Below are 27,453 nucleotides of genomic sequence, written 5' to 3' on the forward strand. Positions count from 1 at the left end.
CATAAAACAATCATTTCGACCACAATGCTCGAATCTATAAACATGGATGGGATGTTGGGCCATTTCTGCTTCATTTTCCCAGCTCACTAACTGTTGGCTACACTGCAACGTGTGGTAACCACGCCAGTAATATTTGGAGTCTACGGGAGTAAATCTATTACAATAAGCATTTGTATAATACAGTAGCGTTGCCAAATGAGGAACATGTAATGATGCAATCTAGGCGGGACAGAGTGAACACTGAGAGTAAATATGTTAGGATTTATACATGGCTGCACATCTGATGAGAGGACCAAAAGTCTCATAGATGACCCAGATTGCACAGGCCGGTCACTCACTACTAAATGTCTCAGTGATGTCACAGGAAGTGCTGTAAATGATGTAAGCCTCCTGTGAGTTTCTTTGGCAAAGCACACACAATCAGCGCAATAAATACTTACTAGCAGTGGCTTCAAACTGACAGGAGGGTGACTGATGTGGTTGCAAAGAGAGTGGGCTGAATGGATGGCACGGATCAGCCCCGATGAGGCGGGGAGACACGGCTCTCGCTGCATTTGGCCCCGGCTGATCTCCAATTAAACCGGGCGCTGACATCACACGGCGGTGCAGGCCATGTGAGCCAACCTTCTGGATCAGCAGCCAAGACGTTTCACAGCACAGCGTCTCCGCTTCCACTGCAAGTCCGAGAAGAGATAAAAGCTCACGCAAGGCACCACAGGAGACATTTTTTGCACCTTAATTTGTCTTCATATTCAGAAAGAGCCATAAAAGGGCAGAGGAGGCTAATCCCACGAGTGCTCGTCTGATGTTGGATGCATGATCTAGTTTCGTTGGCGGCCGGCAGTTGGGGGGGGGGGGGAGGAAGAGAGAAACCTTTTTGAAGGCTTCCTTCGCTATCACATTTCTACCCTCAAAATTCGGAGTAAATATATCTATGACTATTATCTGTCTCCATTGTAGGGTCCGCTGCCCTGCTTGTGGCCTGACCAGGCGCTGAACTCTCGCATTCCTAAAAAACACGGTCATCCAGCCTCTGTAATTTGTCATGTTAGAAGTTGACAGTAAAAGGTCATCCACTCCCATCGCTAGAGGCAAGAAAAAGCACCAGGATGAAAGTGCACACGTTCAGACTGCTACTATTGCTGGGCTCTCCCTATTTGTATAAGACGGGGAAGAGACACACACACACACACACACACACAGCTTTATCTAATCTAGACCACCTATCTGTCTTATATTTCCCACACTATCTGAAAGCAGAAGCAAAAAGGGGGCGGGTCAAAACTCCAGCGCCTAATATCCCCCCCATGACATACCTTGAACTGTCCACACGTGTTTGTGAAGCATTCTCGTTCACGGCAGCACAGTCTCTCAAAATTAAAAAAAATATTTATCTCTTCTTTCAATTTACTATTCCAAATGTACGCCTTAATAATGAAGATGATAAATGTGACTTTTTCTGAGACATGGAATCAAGGTAGTTTGACTTAGAGCAGAGACAACTTCTGACCCCTGATCATTTTCATGCTCACTGTAGATGTCATCAGTGATGTTAACGTAAAGCCCACCAGCTGTATATTTCATGTTTCAGTCTAGTTGTACAGTATGCTCAGTTTCGGAGGTCGACAAGCTATCCATTAAAAATCGGGCCACCTCTGACTCCACTCCGAAGCGAGGCCAGGTCTGCCAACAGCTCATCCATCATGCACAATATCAATTGATTTCCAAACACAAACAGAACATCTTTTGATAAAAAAAGGGGGCAGCTGGATCAGAGGGGGCACGGTGGAGGAAATGCACTCGAAGGCATCATGGCTGAATAGTCCAGTTCCTATCTGCTGCCCTCTCTCTCCCCAAGACTGGCATGATTCGCTCGCTTCCTGCAATTATTCTACTTCCGAAGCACAACACGGCTCGAGCCTGTAGCGCCATGACTCCAGCAGTTCACCTATAGCTCAGCCTGGATCACTATTAACCCATTAGCTTCTCTATGCAAAAAACAACAAACACTAATAATAGCATGAAGGTTAACGGCATATTTGGTGAACACACATGTAGTAGGACATTATACACGCATGAGACCGCGTCTGTGCTACTTTCAGCTCTCAGGAGCTTTGCCTGAGCATTCTGAAAAGATGAAAGTCCTCACATCAAAAGCCATTATTTCATTAAGACAATCGTTTAGAGCAACAGGTTCTTGGACAGATATTTACCGTAAATTCCGGACTATAAGCCGCTACTTTTTTCTCACACTTCGAGCACTGCGGCTTCTACTCCGGTGCGGCTAATGCATGGATTTTTTATGGGGGACAATGAGCTTCTGCCGCAAAAACATTTGACTTCGTCACGTCGGATCTTAATATCAGTCATTTTGCGCTTCATGCACGCACCCTCATGATGGAAAACACACGGAGAAATACATATGATGCAGCTTTCAAGTTAAAGGCGATCGACCTGGCTGTCAAAGAAGCTAACAGAGCTGCTGCACGTTAAGATGACACTGACAGCGACAACAGAGACTGAGGAAGTGAGTAATGAAGTCATTCTGAGGCAGTGAATGGATGGACTTTTTCTTGTGAAATATATTACGGTCATCTTTTTCATCAGCCGTGTTACAGACACCGTCGGCTAGGCTTCGTATTGTAACGGTTCATGTTGTAAAGTCAGTAGTTGATAATGTGTTCATAATTCCGATTATGTGGAGAGTCAGTGAATGCACCAGCGAGAACGTGTTGAGTGGCTGTATGAGAGAACGCTGGGGGAGAGAGTTGGATTGTTACGGCAAGTTATGGTTTTGCTCTCTGCTGTAAACGGCGTGGTCACGGCCGACAGTGATCGGGTTATTAAAAGTTATTATTTGAACGCTCTCGTCGTCCTTTAACGTCCGTACGGACGCTACAGTATTTGCGGATGTTACCGGTAGCCTACGTCTGTGTAAATAGCTCTTGTTATAGCGTGGACACCTGCGGCTTATAATCAAGTGCGGCTTATATATGTACAAATACATTTATTTACTTATTTTTAGCCGGTGCGGCTTATATCCAGGTGCGCTCAATAGTCCGGAATTTACGGTATATCATGACTGAATTATAACTCAATTCAGCTTTATTGGTGTGAATTTCATAAGCACAGTGCTGCCTAAACATCGAGTGATAATCACATTTAAAGAGAAAAGAAATGAAAAACAGAGAATTAAAAAAAAAAAAAAAAAAAAAAAAAAAAAAGGAGCACCCCATCATTCTATGGCATCTACAGCGTCCATGTGAGTGCGGGTTTTTTTTTCTTTTTAAAGAATGTTTTGGAGCTAGGGATGCCCCGAAGCGAGAAAAAAAAAAAAAAAGCAAACACAATTTGCAATTGCACGAGATGTGATTGGGATTTCAGCTTAATAATAATTTCACTTTCGTGCTCGGCGTTTGTTTCATTCGGTGCTTTGGTCATTACTTGCACACTGCAGAGCAACACTGATCGCCCATAAGTTTCAATTATAAATAAGTGTGTTTGTTTTATGAATTATTCATCAATAATCCTCTTGAACACGATCTGGAGCAATACCGTTCAGCTACATTGAAGTATTATCAATTATCGTGTTTTAATTTTTACCCAAGCGGCTCCCCAATCTGCACTTACATTACCCTCCTCTGCTCCTCCATGCAGCATTAGAGAGGCGTCATTAGTGGAGACCAGTGGGAAGGCTGCCCACAGTGGAGGAAATGGAAGTCGTAAAGCAGCACTACTCATCGCACGGACATTACACACTGACCCTCCAAATCCCTCAGCCTCTCGATTGGCTGACAGCGTGCACCAGTGACACGGTAAACCACGAGCTCTTCAAACTCAATTTAGTGCGGCATTAATTATTCCTCTAAGTATTCTTTGCCACATTTAACGTTTGAATTCATAAACGTATAAGGTTAGGGCCTCAGCGTGTTGTGTTGCTCATACCAATGTGATGATACTATTCCCATTTGATGCTAGCGACCTAATTAAGACTAGCCAACTGTGTACTGCGAGACTCATATATCTTTGTTACACCCGACAAAAGCTCCCTTTGGTTTACAAGTGCAAGCTTTGAGAGTTTTTGATGACTGAAACTTCCACTACCTTTCATTTAAAATTCACTTCCTGTCTCAGTGTCCATCTATATCCCAACAAAGTGGACAAAAATGAATTTACCATGTTGCTAAATTGAATTTTCCTGCAGCACAGTCTCAGATCCCCTGAATGTTTGGTTGTATTGAATCTTCTTCACATCATGCAAACATTTTAATCCATTTACGGCACCAGAAGCTCGCTTAGTTTCAGAGTCGTTCTGCACTGCTGATGCCCTTCAGTTTTGTCATGTGAGGTGAGGTGAGGTGAGGGGGGGTTCACATTTTCTGCCCCAGGGCCCTTTTGTCCATTTGAACCCTCAGCCTTTGGTTCAGAGTTCAGAGGTGTAGACTGTGCTCCATCTCTGACACCCACAGCATGGCCCTGTAATGCTAATGAGCTGAGCACAGGTATTAGTTAACCATCTTCGATTATAACATCATAATTAGAATGGTAGACAGGATATAGGTTGATAATGAATCCTAAAATTAAGAGTAAAATTATAATAAGATTCAGAGCTCAGCATGTTCAGCATGCTAGACCCTGAGGGTATCTTCATCTATTAATCAGTAGAGGAACTCCTGTCTTTGAGTAGTCTGTTTTTTTATTTCAACTTAAAGGTTAGCCAGAGTTCCTTATGTTGAATGAATGTTCTGTCCTCCACAGAGTCAGAGTGGTCAAGCACTCGTCTTACTCACTGTGTTGCTTTTTATTTGTTGCTATTGCAGCTTAAAGGCAGGGTTGGTTATTTCCGTCAGATACATTTTTTTAAGATTACGTATGAAATTGTTTTAAAAGCAGGGTTGGTCATTTTCAAAAACTAGCATGATTTTGAAAGTAGCATCCTCTCCGTTCTCCGTATTTGCTCCTCACTTACACGCACTGGCACCATTGGTCCAGAAGTGGTTTAAGGCTTATGCTTTTAAGTGTGGGCTCATGCATGCACGGGTTAGAGAGGCTTGATTGGTTTATAAAATGTGGTCGAGTGCCGACATTGGTCGAATTTTTTCGTGTTTACAACTGCTACAGATGACATCTTTTTATCATTTCTTTTTCAGAGCACATGAGTTATTAATTTCTGTCAGGACCTAAAGACCATTTCAACCTAAATCTTAAAAAGTGGATCTGGAGGAAATTAGCTACCCTGCCTTTAAGGTCCTGACAGACATTAATAATGTATGTGCTCTGAAAAAGCAATGAAGAAATTCTGTCATCTGCAGCAGTTGCCTTTAAAAATGTCTGATGAACCAACCTCACCTCCCTGTGTCGCTGCTCGGTCTCTACCCCGTGCATGCGCGAGTCTCAAAGCATGAGCTGAGGTCCGTCACTGGCGCTTGTGCATGTAAGTGAGGGGCGTGGTTTGAGGGAGGGGGGGGGGAAGATAATTTCCTGCCTGATCTGTCTTTATCCTGCTGTTACGCCCCAAAACAATAAACAGTATCATTTAAAGATGTTGTACCTCATACCTCATGTCAACAAGACTTCAAATTGGATTTTTGCACATATGTTTGCAATCACTTTTTATGTTCTTGTTTTTGAATGATAGAATGTGTTTTTTTATTATGGATATGATGACAACCATGACGTTGAAGCCAGTATCACAGAATCTAAATAACCCCACTTTCGGTTGTTTCAGAGGGGCTGAATCCATCAAAGTCTAAAAGGTTTCAAAACCAGCAGGTCAAGGATGATGCCAACATCACACAACAACACAACAGGAATTAACTGGGTGTGAATATTTTCATTATTCCTCACAGCAACACTTTCTTTTTTCCTTTCACACATTTGTTTTGTGCTTTATAAATGAAAGTGGTGCACACAATTATCCCCACGTCGTAATGATAATCGTTCTCTATAAAAACAGACTTGAACACTTGTTTCAGTTTTGTTCGTTCAAGACTTACAAACACTTTGCGATGTGATAGGTCTGTCTTTATCTAAGGAAATAGTTTTCTGAACCAGTGTTCCACTCCTGACTGATTATTGGCCTTAATATAAAGACACATAATCAACAAAAGAGCAACAGCACATTTTGAATTTTTCCCCTTTCAGTAAGAGGGGGCGGCTAGAGATGAAAAGGGTACAAAAGACGTTGATGTTGTCGATTCCCTTTCTTTCCATATAGTCTGCTGGGATCTCGTCCTGCTATAATGGTGTAGGGCCTGTGACATTCACTGCTGATAGAGGACATTATTTCACAGGAGACCTCACAGAGCAACTAGACCAGGAAGAATGTGGCCAGATGGAACTGGGCTGAATTGTCAACATTTCCCTGTTGACTAGCCAGCTAAGCAAGTTCCACAATGCAGGCAGATTTTTGCATCCAGGAGGCAACAGAAACCACACACACACACACACCTTCCAAAAATGGAACTAAAAGCAAACTAAAGTGAGTGCACAGAGCTTCCAGAGTGCCTCGTCCAAGAGAGAGAGAGAGAGAGAGAGAGAAAGAGAGAGAGAGGACAAAGGTGAGGAGTGGCTGTAATAAAGTCGTATGCCCGCTGTTAAGAAATGAAATGTAAAGCCATCACCGCGATCCATCTTCATTAAACAATTTCCCCTCTCCCTTGCTTGCGAGGATATCAGTTTCAGGAGGTCAGGTGCTATTTCTCCTCCTCTTGGGTGTCGGCATGTGTTTAAATATACTGTAGAGTGCAGCAGCAGTGCAGTGCAGCGGAGCAGAGGAGGAATGGGAGGCCATTGGTCCCGTGCCGAATGGCTGCCATTCAAGGTTACTCTTGGAGGGTTTCCCATCACCCCCCTCTAAGTGATACATTGCAATCTGACAAATGCAAACTGTGATATTTAGGGAAGCACGGGGAGAATAACTACTGGTTTGTTGTTAATCTGGCCTCCTCACTGCCAAACTGGATTGTCAGGCAGGCAGCTTTACAAGCCTGATGTCCATTACACAGCCGGATCATAATCAGACTGCAGGCACTCTTCTCTTCTCTTTTTTTTTTTTGAGATATTACCCATGCAGAAATGTAATGTAAGCTAGTGCACCAATTATGTATTGGAACTGCAGAAAAAAAAAGAAGACGTGTGCAGATATTGGTATAAGATGATATACACCGTGCGATCTCCTGAAGAACCTCCATGAATGCATCCAGTTTTTTTTTGCACACAGAGGGCTCTGCTTTCAATTCAGGCAGTGAGGGTTGTTCAGTGTGAAAACTAGATTGATTAGGATCATCTAAGCACGGCATAAGGATAAAAGTAGTCTTTTAGGTAAACAAAGGTGCGTGTGCAAAGATCGGATGTTGTTTTGACAACATAATCACATGATTTATGCTCTTTTTACTAATCTAAGTCAGGGATGACATCTCTGTTGCTGTTTTTTTTTTTTTGCTGATTCACAGGAGAGAGAGAAAAAAAAAAAACACACCGGACAGATCAGATGAATTGCCTTTTTCGCGACGTCCTGTTTGTCTAACTAAGAACTCTGCGATCAATCTTTAGTCTTTCAGTTAAAGTTTATTTATGGTGGTTGGCTACATGATGTCTGAATTATAACTCAGCATTTTTTCGAATGGCTGATTGCGTCATCCCTGCTGAATATACCAAGAGCGATCCAACTGCCACAATACAACACAAGATCATACTTTCATGAATCGATGTAAATGTGCACACAGACATTCTGACAAAACTTAAATAAAAACGTGGCTGCAACAATCTAAACAGGTTTTCAGAAACGAAGACAAATTTTGAGCACTCATGAGAGACATTTTTCTTTATTTCTCCCCAAATGAACTGAGCTGTTCCCCGTGTATGATTGCACAGCATGCATCAATTACAGTGCTCACAGGAACTGCCATTGTCACCGAATTACCGCCTTTTGCTGCCGATCGGCTTCCTCTCCTTTAATGTGCCATTTAATGCAGTTTCTCCTCATCCAGTTCATAGATGGAGGTGACTGTGGGAATGGTGTGTGTGCGTGTGTGTGTGTGTTTTATGCAAATTTAGATACGACGTGATTAATTTATAATGGCTTTCAGTGCAATTGAAGGCAGCGGGAACTGATCAAGGGCAAGGACATTATGGAATGGTACAGGCTGCATAGGGGTGGCTCTGCTTGTTCTGCACTGTACCACAGCATGACAGTATCTCATTACATCGAGACAAAACACCTCCCCCATTGATAATGAGCACTTTTCATGAGGGGTGACCGTTTTTTTGGTCTCTTGTTGTATTTTCTCGCACTGAGCGTCGCATCATTCTTCATCTCGCTAAATCACGTATTGATCCCAGACTATTTCTCATATCCATGCACTGTAATGCGTTGTGTAGCGTGCATGAAATTCGCCCCGGCATCTGTGAAATCAAGCCACTCGGAGATTCTCTTGTTTACTACGATGACCTACAAATGCATCACCATTCACAATTTAATACGGTCGGGGGGGGGGGAAGCGAAATAAAACATACTCATGTTTTCAAGCTCTTCAGAAATAACCTTAACACTCTCAACACCCAGAAACAAACAGTAACTCTCTCACATACACACAGACAGCGACTGTAATGAAAATGTATAGCCTGGATATGAGACCCTTGCCTGGGGTGATAAGACTAGAAAACTTTTTTTAGGTTGTTGCTTTTTATAGTGAACAGCTTAACGCCCTGGAAAGATTCGGCAGAGTCAGTTGCGATAAGTCAAGGATTACAACGTGTTGACTATCTGCCAAAGCAGAGACTTGGTAGAAGCGGGCGACACTGTACATCCTATCTGATGATGAGGTTCCTCTCCGCTCCTACACGCATCCCCTCCCCCCTTTTTGCTTTGATTTGCAGCTTCACTGCTGAAAATGAAAAACAAAACTAAAGGGCTAGTCTGTAAAAAAAAAAAAATACTCCATCCCGGTCAATGAAACGGTTTGAGAGATTTCCAAACGGGCAAGATGCAAGAAACACAACAAACTGAACAGCCTGCTGAGAGTCAGACAGAGTGAAGCTCAGATAAACGTAAATGTGATATGATCCTGTTGTTTAAACTTGTTGCTGCCTGTGTTTTTCTACTCTCTGTTACTAACAAGCCTCTTCACTCGAAGCTCACCAATGCAATTGAGAATGACGCTATTAAGAGGAGGGAAACGATCATATCAGCGAGGTTTGAACCTCCGTTGTTAATTTTTTTTATGTCTTTTTTTGACAGCACAATAATTGATATCCATGTAATGATGTCTTTACACACTTGCTTAAAGTGACGTCAGTATATCAGAGTATATCAGGCAGGTGAGAGTGAGTAACCATGGTGACCGTCAATCCCGCCTCCTCTCTGAATAAAACCCTTCTTTCAGTAAAACTTATTTTGACACAGAATAATCATTTACCTGTCATGCGTTTGATTCTCTTCATTCAACAAGTTAGTTCAGTAATGTCATTTAAAGAAAACGACACGGCCTAAAAATGTTTTGGGGGAAGAACCCAACAATCATTGAAAGACCATTCTTACGATTAGTCTGAGAAGTTCTGTATTTAAACCCGTTTTATAACATCACTATTCAGGAGAAGAAGTCTCTATGTCAGAATCACAAGCTTACTTAAATAGCATTAAAAGCATGTTGGCTGTCTGCCCCTGCTGCTCCACATGAGTTCATGTGATGAAATATTTAGCAATGCTTCAACAATATTGAGATGATGACATTTAAGCAAGCGTTTCTTAAAGCCGTGACACCCCGGCTACTGATGAGAAAAATGAGACCCAGTCTTTCTCTTTTGCAGGCTTCAGTCAGCGTTACTGTTTGAATCACTGGACTGGTTCTGCGTTTATAGCAACAGGCGCACATTTGGATGATGAACAGGGCAGTCTAATTGATTCAAATGTCATTGTTATGGCGATTAACATTTTGTGAAAATGTGAATTTATGAAAAAAGAAAAAAAAATTAATGTAGTCAGGTAATGCAACTTTTGATGCAGCCACATGAAGCTAAAGCTAGCTATCAGCAGCTCTCAAATTAAATGTGTTTTCAGAGGGGACATGTTGCTAACACGTGGGTTCTATAAAACATGCATGTGTGTTAAAGCTAATATGCTGTCTTTATTTTTACATTTATTTGTCTTCATTACTGATATTCTTTATAGCATTTCATCTGTTTGTTGCCATATTGAACTGTGTTATCACGCATTGCATATTGTCCTCGTGTCTTGCAGGCCTAATGCAGAAGCACTTGCAGAGATCTGATCGGATCCATTCCTCCTCAGTGTTGGAGGAAAGGTGCATTGTATACTTTTTAGTGAGGAGAGCAGGAGCCCTGCACAGCCCGAGAGGTTAAGCACAGAGACACAAAGCAGCAGTGGCAGCGCTCATACCTTCAGGTGACAAAGTGCTGATGATTATAGCAAGGACAATGCCCTGCATGTGTCAAACAATTGGCAAATAATTTATGTCATCTTTTCCACTGTTATTTCCGTGGAGGGCACTAACTGTGTTGCCAATATCAAACCTCCTGCAGAGGAGGAGCAAAAAAAAAAAAGGGACGTGGTACAAAAGACGGATGGAGGGAGAGAGGAAGAGGGAGCAAGAGGACTGGGTTGGGGGAGGGGAATAAGTGCCAGGCTCAGCTTTTTTTTTTCCTTTTTTTTCCTGACTGAAGATGCACAGCCATCTGTGAGGAGACAAACACGCGTATGGCCATCATTTGTCCAACATCTTACGTGATGTGAAGGCTTTTCACTCGCCATGCCAACCTGTGTGGCAGATGATGTATGTGTTTCTTCAGTCCCGTGATTACTAGCATGGAGCTGCAGAGCAATGCTCTTCACCTCATCAGTTCCACAGGCTGCGCTCCAAGGTGGGTGAGGGATTCGCTGCAAGATGGCTTCTGACACACAGCACAACCAAGGCGTACCAGCATGAATATTATACAGTGCATTTCACCACAGCCACCCACTGTGAACAGATCAATCGAGGTGGATGAGGTGAATTAGAATTTTAATAGAGTGCCTAGGTGCAGTAATTAAAAAGAATGATTATATTTTCCCTAAATGTATGAAAAAGTGGATGATCTGCCTGGGGGGTAGTGGCTGCTCTGCTGTTAAATATTCTGCTATTAGTTCCTCTATGGAAACTTTTAACTATCACTGGAATTACAGCACATACAATAATGTATATCTGTATCATTTCTTCTTACTATGTTTTTTTTCCTTCTGAATGCTGGCTTATATTTCAATAATAAAAAAAAAAACTAAAAAAAACTGCATGTTTGTGAAGCATTAAAAAAGCAGTTGACCTGTATGTACATAACATTTTTGCCTTGTCCTCTAACAGCCATTAATCACTGCCAGCACTTAGGCGAGAATTATTAAGTTTCACTTAATTTGGAAAATTAAGCCCATTGCTCCTTTTGGTCCGTAATTATCTTTCAGGGCCGGTGGGTGATGCATCACAGGTTTCTATATAAGTAATACGGCCCAGCCCAAAAGATAAATACAAAGATGAGGAGGATGAGAATATAAAGTCGAGACAACAACACAGTGTCGGACAGGCTGAGAGACGAGCAGGTGATAATTGTTCTGGGAGGTGCGGGAGCGACGGGCTCTTAAGAGAGAAAGGTAACAAACCTGCAAAACAATAGAGATGAATCACAGAGGAGGATCTGCTGCTGCAGCCGACTGTTCCACCGAGGCCCCATTAGACTCGGCTCACAAGCTCCATGTTTCAGTTGCTGGCTTCTGATTATAGCTTTGAAAGTCAAGGCTTCAGCTGAAACAGAACTTTCAGAACACATCCTCTTTTGAAAGTTATTAAGATGTGCTCTGGTGATACTTTATCAGTGATAACCAAGAATGTACCAAAGAGAAGATTTGCTCTCCCAAAAGGACGTCTCATGGTACGCTAGAGACTGTAAAACAAAATGTCATTGAACAATTACAATAAACCTCATTTAAATATTGAGAATGTAAGTCTTGTGAAAATAATCATAGAAATAAGAACAAAGAATTATAGCCAAAAAGAGCCTGAAAAATACCATCACTATCAGGAACAATCTACTTGTATTACTGGTTTTATATTCTGCCTTAAAAGGAGGAAGAGAGCCTTCTGTTCCATGAAGCTCGAGCACCTCATGAACGTTTTCTTTCAGTCAGAAGGATGTTCTTCAGTAAATCAGGCGCTAATAGATAAATGTTAGGGCTGGGCGATTTAACCTCAAATCAATAATCATGATTAATTGAACATTTTACCTCCATTACCAATAATTAACGATTATTTCGTTCTTGCTGAACTTTTAAAGCTGGGATATTATTTTCTAATGAAAGAGTGCATATCTGATAAACTATGTTTGGGTTCGTGAATATTTCAAACAGAAATCAAAGCGTCGCTCGAAATAAAAACATTTTAGTCCTAAAGTAGAAATGAACTTCTCTAAAAAGAGTAGACAGTAAATAACTATCTCTTGCTAAATGTTTTTTCTGCAGTGTTTACATTTCACTTCTTTCGTCTGCGTCGTCTTCCCTAAAGACAAGACGTGTCCAAACGACGGACATTGCTTCAATGTTGCAGAGTGGAAGTGCCGTCATGTGACTGCCCTGAAAATAAATGAAATAACTGATACGGCCAAGACTAAATCAATTCATTGTTCTCAGTGTGGATTTTGATTCATTTCCCACAAAGTGTTTCTTTCGATTTACTCATTTGAATAATATGTTGTGCTCGTGAGGAGGGTATTGGCTGAAAACATATTTCAAGGTCTGACAAACAAGTGTCCTGCTAAGTTGACCAGCAGGACAGGAAGGATGTTATTGCTCTAGAGTTCACTATGAGTCCATACTCGGTGAGACTGGAGAGCTTAGTCTCAATTAGAGCAACCAAGAGCTGTCCATCAACAAAAGAATCTCCTTTGTTTCCTGGCTTCATCCAGAGAGGGAGCCATGTTTTTGTAGAGTGACCTGGGCAACTATGCTGTGTCAACTGGTGTCAGGCTACAAGTGCGATATAGCAGCCTGCCCCGCGGGGCTAAAACCCTGAACGAGGCCCCTTGTGTCCCAAACAACACACGCAAAGATAAGGTTCCAAGCCTGCCCCTTGACAAATATCCGAGGTTGAAAGAGCCACAAGAGGTGACACAGCCACGGTGACTAGACAGGAAACTGGTCAGACAACCTGTGTGTTGTATGTCAGCAGCTGCACTGGAGCGTGTGCATCAAAATGGATGCAAAAACAGACACTTTCCAACGACGACCCGTTCATACGCAGAAATTCCGAAAAAGATTTGTTCCTCGGCTTCTTCGGGGGCCAAAAAGTCGAGGTCCCCCGCATCTGATGGGACGCTGCCCGACACAGGGAGCTTTGTCTTCATCAAAGGAAAGGAAGTCGAACACTGTGCTGAGCACATGTTACGGACCAAGAAACATCTTTCATGTTTCGAGTAAAGAGGAAGAGAAACGTGAAAAAAAAAAAAAACCTCTAACCCTGACCTGACTTTACAAAGCATGGCGACATTTTTCCAAAGTTTGAACAATGTCCAACCTCCGTCACTTCTTTGACTTAAATGTGGGATTGGAAAGATTTTCAGGCGGGGGGGGTTTAATTAATTTCCCCTGAACAATGAAAGTTATTATTTCTTCTGTTGCCTTTGGATACAAACCAGGCCATCCAGTTCAGTGGTTCTCAGAATGGGACGCAAGAAAAACTCATTAGGTTTCTCCTCACCTCCCTCAGCCGTGGTAGAGCTACAGCAGGTTAAATGTCACTCAGAAATTAGCGTTCTCCTGGTAGAGCAGTGGACGCCACATCAGCTGCTACCATTTTTGTAACTACATTAAACAAACCCTCTGAAGGCCTCAATGATGCATGCAATCTTAATTTTTATTACAGCAATTTATTATACACTCCCCGAGCCTATGACAGCCCCAACTGTCATTAACAGATTAATTATAATTTCCCCCCACGCTCAGAGTTTAAGGGAAACGTGAACACATACAGCGGGCCTTACAAATAATGAGACTTGGGTGTCTGAGTTTCATCATGCTCGGGGCTTTACCCTTTATCCTCCTTGAAAGTGAAAATGAAAGAACTGATCCTCAAGTCCTGTCTGCGACCAGCGCTCAGAAGAAGTCTTGTATGTCTTTAAAGCAGCTGATGGATTTCAAAGAGGAGGCTCCGCTCACACTTCTTCATGTTCTTCATCTGCCAGGAAAATCTGACAGGGTAGAAAAAACAGAAAAGGGCTGCCCAACTCTGGTGTGCAACTCTGACAAAAAAAACAAAAAAAAACATGGCCGTGTCTTCAAGGAGAGTTTTCGTTTCCAGGTTGGGTTACAAGCAGAGCCGGCCTCGAATAAACGTCTTCAAAAAGTCTCTGCCTTTTCCAAGTTACTTTGTAAACCTTCAACGACGAGCTGTTAGCAATCAAGGCCACCTCATGGATACATTTTATACAGACATACATGTTGAACTGCTTGTAAGGCTTTTTTTTTTTTTTTGAGAGTGGGTAACTTTTTCCTAAATAGTAAAACATAGAGTCATAAATGAAAAGGGATTCTGCTCCATCATCACTTATTGGCCTCCATACATGTGTGGTAGTGACTGTTATAGCGTTTCAGGACAGTCTTTCAGGGAACTACATTTTAAGACATTCATTAAATTATATTTGGTTTATTTGATCATTTCAGCGATTAACTCCCCGACACTTTGTCTTTCGTTTGATAGTTTGACTCTGCTGCATTTGGTAACGTAGTCGTGGTCTTCGGTCTGGGATCTATAAAAGCTAGCAAATGCGTACATTTATTTACACTTCTCCACTTCCTGATCTGATAAAATGATCAAATCTGTGACTTAAATCTAGGATTGATTCAACAGACATAATGTTTTCTCAATGATATGTACTGTAACAGACGTGTATGTGACATAAAAACACAATTTGTTATTTTGGCGGTCATAGTAATATCGCAAAGGCGGATGGTTGTAACAATCGGGCGTTACCATGGCAGCTGCGGAGGCCAAAGCACACGGACAAGCAGGTTTGTAGCCCCGCTCGCCCCAAACGACTGAAAGAGCCAAAGAGATTAAGAGTTACATTCGTGTTTTCATGAAAAAATTAAAAAGGAATCTTTTTCAGTCAACTCGTAATTTTTCTTCAGTCTCATTTTGTGAAATGAATAAAAAGAGAATCGTATCGTGGGTTGAGTTAATCGTTACATCCCAGAACAAGATGACAACACTTTTTCAGTTGCGTTTCAAGAAGAAAAAAAAAACATTTCAAATTCCAAATCCTGTACCAGAAATGTCCCTGTTTGTGCCTTAAGTGGGCTCAATGACTTTGTCAACAGAATAGAAATGTTTTTTAAACCTATTCTACGTTGAAATATCACAGTAGCATTAAATATAGCAAAAGGTGAATCTATACAGCTTTTTCACTGACGGTCTAACCTCCTGCATATTAAGAGATATTGAGGTCAGGGTACGTTTAGCTAATTTGTGTTAAAGGCTGAGAAGCAAGAACATTAAAAGCTAGTTGGGTGGAAAGCTAATAGCCCAATATTAGAAAAAGCTGAGCATTAAACTCATCAGATCCCCCTCAATCATCTTTAATGACCCTCACCTGTAATTTGCACCTCATAAAAGTTCTCCCAGCTTTGAATTCATCATCTCAGGTTACATCAATGAATTTAAAAGCACTGAGTCAGAGAGAGTGAGCGTTGGTCTTTAACTAACATTCATAATTTGACATGTTCATTTTAAATCTTCAAACAGGTTTCCCCTTCAGACACAGAAAAACACTGATAAAAACTAGCTACAATATTAACACATCAACAGAAGCTCATGTTTTATGATGGTACAGGCTGCTATGTAAAAGGAGCTACTTGAGGCTGAGGGTCTTGCCCAAGGACATATCAGACATGTGGCTGGGATCAAACCACCAACTCAACCCACTGAGCCACAACCGCGCCATTTCAATTGCTGCCAACTGTAACAACAACATTTAAACAATGTCATATCAAACGTATCACCAAAGCATTCTTCATAGAGCACTACGGCAGTATTTCATGAAAACAAACGTAAGCTGTCTTATCTTGAGAGAAAAAAATTTTATCACTGAGCTAAAATTTCTACTCTATTATTATCCATGACTGACCTGAATGTTGGCTTCGAAGCAAGCTAAAACCTTCAGTGTTGAAAACTGCAGTTCCTTAAGTGTCCACTCGAGGCTGGCTCCAGGAGTCTGAACATCTCATGTATGTCAGTGACTAATGCACTGGCTTCACTATTATTTCGCAGCAGGCTCAAATAATAAAAGCCCAGAGAAACTGTGCGAGCATCACTACAGCGCAATCTTTCATTCATGAGCTGCAAGATGCAACCGGCATTTCATTAAAATTTGATTAGAACAAATGATCTGAAAGGGCACATCATGTCTGAGGTGGCCCTCCCACATCATCTGACGAGCAACCAGACACGACCAGCGCAGACAGAGGTGAGATAGTGAGAGCAGCAGGAAGCAGAACCACACATTTGTGGTGAGTTACATACGTACACCTCAACCTAAACACAACCGCAACAACAACGACGACAACAACAAGTGTGGTTGTAATAGTTTTGTCTGAGGCCACTTCCCCACTGGCAGGCGGTGTTAGGAATGAGTTAACAACTTGTCATCATTGAGACATCACAGTGCCACAGGACAAAGGCACCCTACAGGTCTCTTCTTAGTTTTAAGAAGATGCTGGAGCCACGACATTTGTTTTTTGTTAACTCGATGTGAATTATACTAAAGGAGCTTTACATCTATGCAGCAACAACATTGTCCCACAAATTGAACAAATGATGACAATCCTGTAACTGTGACAGGCTTATGATGTCATTATTCAGATTCATTATCTGTAGCCTATCAAAAGTTACGTTGGGATTATTGTCAACTTGTATCTCGGAGACGAGGAGCATTGTGAGGAATAATGTGTGATAATTATCATCTCTAGATTTTGGCTGGGGCTTTTTTGTTTTTTTTCTCTTTTTCACTCAGACTGCATGATGCATGACCTGCTATTTCGTACTGTGCAATAAGAAATCTGATGTCTGTTTATCCATTTAATTTTAGTAGGCTGCAAACTGTAAATGAGTCCTACCACACATATCCCACCTTCCGTTAACTAGGGTCACTTTTTTTTTTTTTTTTGACCCATTCTTGTTGTTGTTTTTTGTTTTTAGCTGTGTGCACTTTAAGGTGAATCTAGGTCATCACGTTGTACAATTTGTATAATGACAATAAAGGCATTCTAGTCTATTCTATGTGGCCGGTTCACAGCAGATGCTGGCAAAGAGCTTTACAACAAAATATTTGACCAGCACTATCTCAGACATTAGAGGGAAGTGATTTGAGTTGCTTATTTTGCTACTCCAGCACACACAGACAATATTTATCTCTGCATCTCTATTTCTGGCTTTGAAATGATTTGCTTACTGTGTCTGTCTGCCACTTGTTGGGAAGTGGGAATATACTGTTGAAAGAGATTTTCTGGAGAGAAAAAGCTACCTGCTGTCTCTGGCACAAATTACAGCCATGACAGCAAGAACAAGTCTTGGAGATATTGTTCTCTCATTTGTAACCCTTCAGGGATTTTTCATTTTGTGTAAAGAAACAGCAGCAGTTCATGCTGATGTTTTGTGTTTTTGGGACGCAGCTCAAACATTCATATTTCCTCCAGCTCCATCATCGGATGTATTCTTTGGCCCCCAAAAGCAACAGATTTCCAGTTTGATTTCCAGTGTTTAGGTTATTGACAGCAACATTGGAAGTGCAAACTAAGACTCAGCTATTCAGACGTTTGTATATTAAACAATACAGTATGCAGTAAACAGATGAAAACCAGGATGTTCTTCAGGAATGCAACGGATGACAAATTTCACAACTCAGATCGGATCACAGATTTGTGTCACTGATCGTCTTGTTTTTTAGATCAGCAAAAAAAAAAAAGAAACATGATATAACTTCTCTTCTGTTAACTGTGACTGTATCTGCAAACAGCAGAATGAATGGCAGTGCACCAACTATACACCACATGCTCATTTTTTTCGTCCCTTTTATACACAATGTTTCTATTCCAAATAACAATAAAACAAGTTATCAGATAAATCTCAACTCTCGTTTTATTTATGTCGCTTCTAAAACATCCAAATCCAAAAGTCTGTAATATATAAAGTTTAATTGTTTTAGTAACACTGTTTTGACTCCCAAAATAGTGACATCAACATCACAAACAAAACAGAAATCTCCACCGACTATATCCATAAGCACAGCGCTAAATGTGTAAAAACAACATCTCTGGACTGTCTTCATATTCATACAGCTGTTCCCCAAGGCCCCTACACTAAACACTGTTGTCTTTTCCTGCTCTACCTTGGGGAGCGATCATGAACCACAGACCAACAGAGATCTGCTGCTCCGCTAGCTCCCGTTAATAAAGAGCGCACTGATGGATGTAGCGCTTATATGCAACTTTTAGCAACTTTAACCCAAAATGAGTCAAATCTCTTTAAAAATCAACGCCATGCTCTACGGTGGTCTGCTTGAGTTCATCAAGAAGAGCGACAAACTTTTACTTATCACAAAGATATTCATTTTACATATGAATATTGCAGCTCAATTATAACACATTCAGTAAGTTGTTGGGTCTTGTATGCTAATAGCCTGTTTAGTGATTTCATGTCCAAGAAATCAGAAATACTTAGCGAGCGTCTTTGAGAGCAAAAAGCAGGCCAGATTCTGAATACATTGGGCGTGATAAATTCACGTTCAGTGACACAAAATATAATGTGGTGTTGTTCAGTGCACAGATTTACTCAGAAACCGCTCAGAATATGAGTGACATTATACTCGAAAATCACAGTCCTCTAAGCCCTTACTTAAGAAGTCCAATGTCAGCACTTCTCAAGAGGAAAATCCCGTCATTTATTATCCTGTCAGTCAGAGCTGACTGGAGAGCTGTCAGTCAGCATGAGCACATTCTTTTGCTACATGCCATTAAAATGACAAGCAGTCTCGTTTTCAAGAGCTACTGCACGCAGGTTGTCAGCAGCACGTTTTTCATTAACAGGGCTTTTGGACATAATCCAACCTTTGAGCATGCTGCTTCAGAATGAGAGGTCTGAGGATGTGAAACCAAGCGGTGTCAAAAGCAGTGGTTTTAGAGAAAATAAAACGGCATGCATGAATCGTGTAGAGAATATTATCGAAATCAATGCTAAATTCACAACTAAAATGGAACTACATTTAATTTAATTTTACTTTATTTCAATGCAAGAGACTTTTGAAATTCTGGGGCCTTTCATTTTGTTATTGTAAATCCTACCATACACAGCCTTCCAACACTGGGCTTAAAGTAAAATAATCATGAGCCAAGTGTTCATCAGATACATGCTCGCACAAGAATGCATTCATTTGAATACTTCCATAAACATCTGGACTTGAGATTTGCAATATTTCAGGTTGGGATCATTTCAATGACACACTCGCATTTGCCTGCAATGATGTTTTATCCAATATGGATCACACTGATGGAAGAAAGGAAGGATATTGACTTTGGTTCATATTATATGGAGTATCTCATTATGTGATATAAGGTACATTAGACTGGTATATGCAGGGGCCCCAAATGACTGTTTGCCAGGAGTCCCCACATGGCCCCACACACCAGTTCGCCACTGGTGAAGAGTTTAGTGAAAAGGGGATAAGAGGGACAAATGCACCCGGGGCCTTCCAAATCAATACAAAGTCAAAGCTACTGTCATCGACTAGAATTGTTTATCATTGAAGTAAACAAATTCATACACACACTTCATAACAACCACATTAAAAAAATAATAAAGTTACCACATTGGATTTACAAAATAGGTAATCTGTCAACAAAATCAACATAAGATATGTTAGTAGGCTAAAGAACACTTTGTGCTAAACCACATTCACACTGTGTGTACTCCAGCTAGCTCGCAGCTGGAACCAAACTTCGTCCAAAGCACACACACGCATAAACAGCTTACTTTTTACTAACAAAAAAAATTCTTACTGTGTTGACGCATTGCCTTCAATGGGTTGTTTTCTTTCGCCTGGTAATTCTCATCACGTTCAGCGACATTTGTGACAGCACATTATGAATGTCCTCCGTCGCTGCGTCAGCCATTAGCATCCACATTGCTGGTATTAGAGACCAGAAGTCCCGACAAACAACCTCCATTGTCTCTTATCATAACTAAAGTAACTGCTCCATACATGCTGATTAAATGTTTGTATACCAAATATTTTGTTTTTTACATTGTTTGCAGCTAATAGACTAGAAATAGTTGAAATAATGTGTATGTTGACAAACAAATCACTAACCAACTTTCAATGTTGGAAACGAAGAAATAACGTCATCATCTATCGCCTCACAGTGTCATTAGGCTACTTTTTTTTTTTTTTTTTTAAATCTTTGAAGATTCAACAACTACAGATGAGAAATCATGCTGCTTGATTTAAGCAATGCATCCAATTACCAAATTATACTTTAATATTATAGATTGTTGTTCAGAAGAATTTCTTCTAGAGAAATAGCACAGTTTCACATGAACAGGACTTCTCAGCTGGAGGAGATGATGGTTTTGTTATGTATGCAGTCATTAGAGGCACTGTGGAACAGAAGGAGATTGATGGACTTGTGCAGCCTTGTGCGGTCTGTGCAGCCTGGCCATATGCAGGCGAGCTCCTTACAGTGAGTTCCCCTGGGCTAGCTAGACTATTGGTCGAAGTTCAGATATAACTTCATTTTCTATGTGGATGAAATGCACCTTAAGGGCAGAGGCAGTGGGAGAGGAAGGGAAGGGCTTGGGTAGAAACTGTGTTTCCAGCACACACAGATGTACACAGAGTCAGAGGCTAGGGCATAAAAAGAAATCCATTGTGGTGGTGGAGCCTGACTGGTGACAGAAATTAAATTGTGTCCATGGACTTTTCATATAACAACCTAAGGTCTATATGTCAATAGTGCTAGAGTTTCACTACTGAGCAGGAAAATAAGTATTTTTGTATGAATTCCAAATGTAAGTATTTCAGTTTCCTTTATGTCACTTTCACATTTCTAAATCAATCCACATTTTTCGAAAAAACTTCTCCCAAAGACAATTAAAATAAAAGCTTTTATAGTAACACTGAGTATTTAAGAAAAATAACCAATGAGATGCAGCCTGTCACATCTGCACATTAACAGGCTGCAAGTACTATTACAAAGAGGCAACAAGATTTTATTTGCTTTTTAATATTAATAATGTACATTCAGTGACATATTTTGCAATTTAAGTACACACTTACACAAAGGGGTACAGAAAGCATCATTCCCTTTTTCAGAAGATAGCTGTATAATCTTATCCACATCACTGAAACCACTGTGCACTGTGTTTTTTATGCATCTTTACAGACTGTGTGGTAAAATCTTGATTCAACAAGACATGATTGTCACAAAACTCCCTGCTCACTCGTACTCTCTACTGAATAGAATCTTCAGAGACAGATACAGTGCTCAAAAGAATATCAGATTGACAGATTGATACATGAGCATGTCGGACGTGTTGATAGTAGCAATCTGTATGGAACACAGGCCAGAGCAGCAAAGAGAAATTACTTATTTTTTTGATGCATGGATCCCACTGTGGAGCCTAGTTCATGGAAAGTTCAGCTAGGCAGCCAGCTCTGTCATGGTCCTTTTTGAACGGATTCACTCTATGCTATCTCTCTGGCAGGCCGGGGTAATGGATGAGGTGCAAGGTTCCAACAAAAAGCACATCTGCATCCACACGATAAAGTGTTTCACAAAGGAGAGCCAGGTTTCTTTGAAAGGGAGACCCTCTTGGAGTCTCTCACACATGGTCCTCATAAACAGCTGAGTGGAAGACAAAACCAAAATGTTATTGAGACAGGCTTTGGAAAATATTAATGCAACTACATATTATATGACTAATGTTAACTGAGTATCACTTCAACTGAAAAAAAGTTATAAAACTTTATTGTATTGTAATGGGTTGTGGGTGATTTACTCAATCTGGTGCAATCCAATAACTATTTCAGTTTATTGTTCTGTTTAAGTTATGACAATTAAAGAGAGTAGCTTCAACCGTAAACATTGATTTTAACCTTTAGCTCAAATGAAAAGAAAATATGTTGATGTGTGGCTGAATGTTTTACTTGTTTGATTGATGTAAAATATAACTTTCCACTTACACTGTATCCTTCATGTAGATATATATTTTTTTCTCATTAATGTGTGCTAAAATTCTGTCAACCACTGGATTATGTTCACAGGCTACATTTTTCTGGGCAAATGAAGGGATAGGTCGAGCAGTGGAAGGTGTATTCTGAATCCCTTGAAATTATAACAACTGAACCTATAAAGGATTTCTTCTTCAATTAGACCCAATCTGTGTCTGAAATCATCTTCTTCGCCCTGCAATCCTTCACTTAGTTTGTATGATATTTGTCTAATGCTTATTATTGTAGCGTGAAGAACTAAACACTATATAGTGGACTCCCAAAATGCATCGTCAAAACTGATGCTCACTTAAATCATGCATTTTCACAACTCACCACACTACTCAAAATTAAAAAATAATTATACAGTATTTATAGAGAGAGATTATAGTGTGGTCAGTGGTATGAACTGGTGTTTCCTGTTTGACTTTGGTCCATTATTGAGCACATGTCATTGCTCAGGGTAGACAGTATTGTGTAATTGACTGGCTGGCCCTGAGGCAACTGGAGATGTTAGGCATCTCTGTGGTCACACCTCAATGCCTCACAGTTGGCAAGGCTGGGCTTGCAACAAATCTCACTCCACTGACAGTAACGCTCGTCTTTCTCTGCTTGCATCCTGTGGAACTGCAGCAACAAAAGAACCTGGAAGACATGAAGAGCATGATGAATATTACGCAGCATCAGGAAACCAGCTCTAATCTATTTGCAACTGTGGACCAACCAGCTCTGATCAGAGAACTGTGAGCACGTGGTGAAGGCGTTTATCCCGTCTGTAACCTCAGAAATGGCTGGGAAACCTCTGCTCCAGCAAATGGGAAGGTCTGGCTGGGAGAATGTATTGTCTGGGCACTCCAGAGAGAGAACAGATGGGGATGTGCTCCTGTTGTTGGGCCAACAGCACACTTGAACAGGCAGATTGCACATTTACATTCACGCCTCAGTACCAGAGACATTACAACCAGTGTTTTATATGCAGTAAAATATGTCTCTTCATCGAACATATAGTCTAGGTCAGTCACATCCAAGATATTTTAGTGCATTCATGTATGTTGCTTACAAAGGGAAACATAATGCATATGTGATTTAATTCTCAGACATGGGCTGCAAATTATAAAATGATGCAAAGACAAAATATAAAAACACCTAAAACAGAAAAAAGCAAGCATAAAAACAAGTTCAGCAGAAAGCCAACAGCAAAAACACTGCAAATGCAAATTGCATAAAAACACACAAACCAAGTAAACAAATGCAATAAAAATGCTGCATATTTAGTTATTGCTGTATATTCAGTAATTGCATTGTACGCGCTCTAGCCAGTAGAAACAGCTATGCAGGAGAGAGAAAGGGGGAGAGTAAGTCCAAAACCTTTCCGTTCCTCATTTTCCTTGATCTTGGTGAAGAATGTCACAGCATCAAGAAAAAGGTGTGAATAAAGAGAGCTGCAGCGATAAGGGAATTCAAGAGCACTTACAGTACACTAGGTACATGTTACAGATGTCACATGGCTCTGCTGTGTTTAATGTAAATGCATGTTTTGGGGGCTTTTTGTAACACGTCATTTGCAGCATGTTTTGTTTTGACCTTTTGTATGAATTTTTGTATTTGTCTTTTATCTAAGTTAAAGAGCCGATTTCTCTGGACTGAAATCTCGAGGGCCACTGTTGCAGGTTTGCCATTGTCAGCAGCTAAACCAATGCACAGGTGAATTGTATTCGGACAAATACAGGAAATACGATCACATCAATAATTATCTACGGCGAACACAAACTCGAAACTATCTTTACAAATAAACTCCAGCCAAGAGGCACAAAATACACAGGCACAAACAATTTCCCACTAAATGTATTCAGATTTGGCCTGGTGGTCAGAGTGCATCCCAAAATCCTCAGGTTTGATTTTATCCCATCTATCATTATTCTCTTTGGCAAACACAATGCCATCGGTTCCCAGAAGAATTATAGGGCAGCTCTGCAGAAGACAAACAATTTACTGGCACTTTGCCTCACTGAACAGCACTGTCAGCCTGCCAGGAGTCATCCATTTTAAACAATACGTGTTTTAGTCACCATGCTGCACATTTCTTGGAAACAATAACAGAATCCATAGAACCATTCAACTTAAGCCAACAGATTTAATAGAAGAAGCTTAAAGACTCTGGAAACGTGTGCCCTCATAGCAAAGATTACATTTTATTTTCAAAGGATTAAATGTAAAGAATATAGAACATAGAAATGAGTATGGATGTGCTGAAAGAAAAACCATCATTTTTCTCTCCTCTATTGTGTTTTGGTCTCGCTCAACTTCAGAGGGAGGGCAGATAAGATTCTTCTTGGCAGCCTTCTCTGCATTAAGTCCCTCTCCTAGCAGAGCGTAAATTAAGAGGGGAGCTAGTGCAGTGTGCCGGAGCAGGAATGTGGGCCTGAGGCAGAGGCGAGCGGAGCAGCGGGATGCTCCAGGGGAGCTAGAGGCGACATTATGCTGCAGCAGGGCCAGAAAGCTCAGCATCTGACAGCCCTGCGCCCTCAGCGGACACACCAGGACCACTGCCACTGTATTCTCAGGACATTTACATTATTCAAAGATAAATGCATTGTCAATTTTGTGTCTCCCTGCACTAGATATGTGTGCCGCTTCACTCCTCCCGCAGCCAAAGGTGGGCTCACCTCCGCCCGCTGCAAGACACACTACAAATGAAATCAAATGTCTTTCTCGATGGTGCAGAATTACTTAACCCTGCACGCTGCCACTGTGCTCCTGGATTTTAGATTGTAATTCAGGGGCCTGAATGGTAAGAGAACAATGGAGGCAGAAATGGGTCTATGGCTTTTGGTAGTTTTAGAATGTAGGATTCACAATGAGGTTCAGCACACATAGATCTTACACTTGCAATGACAATGTTTTGGGGATTAGCACAAAGAAAACCCCACTTGTATGGTATTCCCTTATAAAGGGAGCACCTGTCAAAGCCAGAATTCAGATTGTGAAAAGCGACATCATTTCAGTCGCAGATAAAATTCGAGACTTTCAAAGGTTTACAAAACAAGAAACAATTTTGAATTTGACTAAATAATTGAACACTCAATTCTGACCAAGATATACATCTATGACTTCGACCTTCTCTAAGCCCTATACTCAGATGTCTATTACTTGACTCTGACACTTCAAGGAGCTGAAAGGGTAAGAAAATATGGATAAACATTTGTAACATTTATTTCCAAACTGTGCATAAAGATCAAAATCCAAGTCAACACAATGAAAATTTAAAAATCTCATGTTTAGCACACAATCTTCAATGCACTCAATAGTATAGTTTAATACAATGAACGTTTGTATTGTACGAGGGACCTAAAAGATCTCAAGACAAAAACTAACCAATAAGGAAATCTTCCAACAGGTATATAAACTCTGTGACTGTTATATCTCATGCCTCTGTGTCACAAACCTTTGTTATTGTCTACAGTCTTTAAAACATGGGAACTGTAGTTTGTTTGAAATCTGTCCCACTCAAACTTTTGTGCTTTTGTTAATACTTGATGCAAGTCCAAATTTGGACTAATCATTTATAAATGAAATAGTCCCCCCCCCCCCCCCCCCCCAACAATGACGTTGTTTACTCCTGTTATAACAAGATTTGTTTTTTTTTAATAAAAAACAGTGACCTGCTGTCTTCTGGAATAGTATCCCCTTATAAAATGTAATGCATGTATTTGTCAGGGGTATTCAAAAGCAAGTAAAGATGTTTTTAGAAGGAACAAATGGTCTTGAAGCAGCTCTGAGAGATGGATTACAGTTCCTTTCATGAGATTTGGTATTTTCTATTGATTTTAATGCCATGAAAGCCAGGAATGTCTATATTTTAGATCAAATTTCCTTTCAGATCCTCTTAAAATATTGTCCACAGGAAACCACTCTGTAAATATCCTGTGTGTCAAACGATACAGAGCTAAGTTGTATCCATACGAGAGGTTAGACCTCCAAAGCTGCTGGATCCAAAGTTCACTCAGACCTCCTCTTTAAAGTAAAAGTTACTCAAGACAGGCTGTGGGACTTACGTTAAAACTTCCTTCCCTGCACTTTAATACAGAAACTTATGAATATATAGTTATTCATTCAACAATCCATCTCTCATATCTAAAAGTCACAGACTATTTTACTGGAATAATGTGTCTGGGATTACAAATGAAAACCACACAGGATCATTCTTTATCCAGCAGACAGATTAAATTCCAAACCCTGTTACTGTAATAGGCACACTTGTAGCTCGCCATGAATTAGAGCTCTAATTATATTAGGTACTATTTTAAACAAAATAACACATTTCTTATGATCCATAGGTGTAATTTATAGCAAAGCCAGGTTCATTTTCTTGGGCAATCAATTTGGTGGCGTAGCAGAAGACTAATATAATTATGTAAAGCGCTGAGAGCTGAGTATCGCAGTCAGCACAGAAGGCTTTTTTCCAAGATAAATGAAGATGCAATTTATTCACTCATAATTTCACACAGAAAACGCTGTGAAAGAAATCCATATGAGCATCAGTGAGAGGGAAGAGGCCCTAATACTTTTTGATACTGGACCATTGTAGTCAAGGCTTGGGTAATGTATGAGTGACTTCAGGTTTCCTCACATCACTAAGCTATCTCTCTGAGAAGAGGAGCGTTTTGGCCAAGCCCCCTAAATCATAGCCAGAGCAGGGAGTCATTTATTATAGTTACAATGATATCAATATCACTAACACATAAGAGCTGCCATAAATCCACGCACATCCGAGACTGTGACAACATGCATGTTCAATGAAGGGACGTTTTTTTTTTTTAACTATTGTTTGGTTGCATATTCTAAGTGTTGCAAGAATCAAACTCATTGGTTTTAATTTAAAGTTCAACATTTTAAGTCTGATTGGAACACTTACCCATTACTCTGCTCTGCAACAGCAAAGGACCACCAACACTGAAGTCAAACTGTTTAAATAAAAGCTGCAATGTTGGGATGTAAATGTCTGAGTAAATGTGTTGAAGACCAAGTTCTTGTTGCTCTGGGTTATATTGTCCTTCTTTGCTGTGCACATGGCCACAAAATAGCAACAACAATGTGTCTCGATTTAAGGTACACTGCCCTGGAAATCTGACATGTTGCACAACTCGTGAATCA

The 27,453-nt window shown here is 40.6% G+C and overlaps 1 long non-coding RNA gene across 1 annotated transcript in view; it reads right to left on the bottom strand.

The window, feature by feature from the left end:
- LOC306833131 overlaps window positions 1–20,235 on the bottom strand; it is a 41,457-nt gene extending 21,222 nt beyond the window's left edge. The window contains exon 1 of the long non-coding RNA XR_013780304.1: window positions 20,090–20,235. This is a non-coding gene — a long non-coding RNA (uncharacterized lncRNA). The remainder of the gene's footprint in view (window positions 1–20,089) is intronic.
- Window positions 20,236–27,453: the final 7,218 nt, after the last annotated feature.

The sequence above is a fragment of the Symphodus melops genome, assembly GCF_947650265.1.
Source record: "Symphodus melops genome assembly, chromosome: 12".
NCBI lineage: Eukaryota > Metazoa > Chordata > Actinopteri > Labriformes > Labridae > Symphodus > Symphodus melops.